A 2222-nucleotide genomic window follows, 5' to 3' on the forward strand; every position below is an offset into this window, starting at 1 on the left:
TTCAATGAACGTATTTAATTAATTTGATTTAGCAATCAATGTGAATTATTGTAGTATTTGTTCAAATTCATTTTACGCAAATAACAGCGTACATTTGAACATTAGAAGATTGATGGCATGAATCTGTTCTTGAAGATATAATCCAGGAGAAACCTTTTTTCATAACCCACAATACCTGCTCCAATTCATACTTTATTTTTTATTATGATTCTTTCAACTGCCTAAAACATAATTATGATTCTTTCTTACAAATGAATTATTATATTTCAAATCCAAGTAGTTTATGAGAACATTATGCAGGAAGTTACGATCCAAGATTTAACAAATTATTTCTGAATAAAGCTTCGTTTCGGCATTGATATCAAACCATTTCATTCAAACTTTGATGCTAGTGGGTTGTTGCTAAGGAAGTATGCACCATTTGTTAACGTCAGTATGCCATAGAATATTTTCTTTTTGTTTTTATTCTGCATTTAAAAAAAGAAAATCTATTGCAAGGGCTTAATTTTGCCTAATTTCACAAACTCGTGGAGTTGCCAAGAAGTTTAGATTATACTATTTTCTGTCATTATTCGAAGAGAAATGAAAAAGCTCCGTAGTTAACCTGTGGTCAGAGACCTCGAAAACGCTTGATCCATTCGGGAAATCTTTCTTTGCCGACCATCATCAGATCGTTAGCTTTTAAAGCGCCATTCGTCCGAGGTCCATCCTTAAATATTTATTGATCGAAAAACAAGTTGGCCGCTGAGTAGCCGTCTTGAATTTTGACAGTTCAAATTTGTTGACATTATTTTAAAAGATGAGCGGAACGGATAATTAGAATAATATGACCGCCAGGTAGCCTTCTTGGATTCTGACAGAGTTTGTTGTCACTTTTCATTTTTTTTCTAAAATTTCATATGTATGCTATAAGTGATCTTAAGGTTTGCACTGTATATCAAAACTCGTATATACCTGATATCTCAAGTTATTCATTATATCACAAATTAAATTCTATGATATAAGAAATGAAAATGATATGAAGAAATAATGCTTTTAGTCGCCCAATTCGTCTTGCAATCAGTAAAATAAATTGCAATGATTTTGTTTTCTAATGTAAAATTAGTATTTGGTCATCCGTACTGCATTAACAGAACCAAAAGTAAACTGCTATGGCTGAATGGTCATTTTAGACAATATATAGAACAGGAGTTGTCCGAACACAAAAATATTTCTTGAGAGGAAGGAAAGAAATCATTTATGGAAGTTGGGTAAACAAAACATTTACAACATGCAATAATATCTACGATATTATTTTTTAATCAGAACCACTACAAACAAGAGACAGTCCGGAGTCAGCGGAAAGATATATCAGTGATATCAAAGGTATGCTCGTGGTTTATAAACTGTGATACGTTTCACTTACAATTGATATCCATACAAATTAATACAAAGTATACTAGACAAACGATAAAGTAGCTGCCATCTTTAACCGTGATTACTATGTATTACTATCTGCAATGAGGCGTATGAGCAACAATGGACAATAAAATACCGAAGAGTAAACAAAACCATAATGTAAACTCAAAATGAAAAAAAAAGCTTTTATTAAATAGTGTTGAATTCATATTTGACAATTGTTATGATTTATTCATTCTTACTAGCCTTGAAGAATATTTTAAGAAAATCAACTCTCTAAACAAGTGTTTTCTTAGGTATAGTGGCAGAAAGCTCACCTCTTAAATCTGTTATACGGTTGTGATCGCCATACCGATCCAAGGCACATCCTGTCCATTACTCATACACTTGCAATCAGTGAATTAAAATTCTACCGATTTTGCAGGTTAAATTTTATGCAGGGACGTTATGTTCCAAGAGAAAAGAAATAAGGTATGGTAGTTGGGTAAACATGTACAACATGAAATAATATCTACGATGTCATTTTTATACAGAATCACTACAAACAGGAGACAGTCCGGAAACAACAGAAAGACAAATCAGTGGTATCAAAGGTATGATCCTGATTTATACACTGTACTACTTTTACTAATAATTGATTTTGTTCAAATCAATACAAAGTTTTATAGACAAAGTATGGCGTAGCTGTCACTTTTAACCGTGCAATGAATCAGTAACATCAGAAAAGTTTGTATTACTATCTGCACTTAGGCGTATCTAATGAGCACAATGGACAAGAGAATACTGAAGCTTTAACAAAACCATAATGCAAACTCAAAATCGAT

General features: G+C 32.1%; 1 long non-coding RNA gene across 1 annotated transcript in view; it reads left to right on the top strand.

Annotated features, from left to right (window-relative positions):
* Positions 1-1303: 1303 nt before the first annotated feature.
* Positions 1304-2222, top strand: part of LOC110460039 — a 9784-nt gene continuing 8865 nt past the window's right edge. Inside the window, exons 1-2 of the long non-coding RNA XR_002463960.1 lie at positions 1304-1365; positions 1932-1991. This is a non-coding gene — a long non-coding RNA (uncharacterized LOC110460039). The remainder of the gene's footprint in view (positions 1366-1931; positions 1992-2222) is intronic.

The sequence above is a fragment of the Mizuhopecten yessoensis genome, unplaced genomic scaffold (genome assembly GCF_002113885.1).
Source record: "Mizuhopecten yessoensis strain PY_sf001 unplaced genomic scaffold, ASM211388v2 scaffold10305, whole genome shotgun sequence".
Classification (NCBI taxonomy): domain Eukaryota; kingdom Metazoa; phylum Mollusca; class Bivalvia; order Pectinida; family Pectinidae; genus Mizuhopecten; species Mizuhopecten yessoensis.